Genomic DNA, 704 nt, shown 5'->3' on the forward strand with positions numbered 1-704 from the left:
TTTTTAACTTCGGTTTGTAGTACTTACATAGTAACTAGTAGATTTGTGGTGAACGTGGGTTCAGACATGCTGCTTGGTTTAAATGCAACTCCCGTTGCGTCTCTGCCATCGGAGATTTTTTTTTTTACTGTCAGCTGCCCCCCGCCTCCCGCCCCCTTTCTCTCTGTGTGTCTCTCTCTTACTCACACACACACACACACACACTCACACATATACCTTGTGTGGAAATAAAAGAAATAAAAAACATAAAAAAGAACCAAAAACAAAAAAAATCACACTGATCATAAAAGAATTAAAAGTTAAAAAAAGAAAGTTCATTACATTTTACTCTTGTTCATTACATTTTACTTAATAATTGCAACCGCATGTGTTGTATTCATTGTTGCAAAACGTTCTGTATATAGTTTGTTTGTTACCATGACAACACCATTGATCTGAAGCTTGATGCTGTCATGTAAATAGTTTTCAAATCAGCATAATATAAAATTTTGATCAACTCATCAATTGCATGCTAAATACATACGGTTTAAAGCCCCGCACATTTCAGAGAACCGACCACTTGGTTAATCTGACCAACTTCCGGTTTAGGCCCCGCCCAGTCCGAGTACGGATACGGATAATTCATGTGGTATACAGATACAGATAATGCTGTACTCGCTCATCCCTAGTATGCACTTTTAATGACATTTTGAACATGTTTAGAG

The sequence above is a fragment of the Etheostoma spectabile genome, unplaced genomic scaffold, assembly GCF_008692095.1.
Source record: "Etheostoma spectabile isolate EspeVRDwgs_2016 unplaced genomic scaffold, UIUC_Espe_1.0 scaffold119, whole genome shotgun sequence".
Taxonomy (NCBI): Eukaryota; Metazoa; Chordata; class Actinopteri; order Perciformes; family Percidae; genus Etheostoma; species Etheostoma spectabile.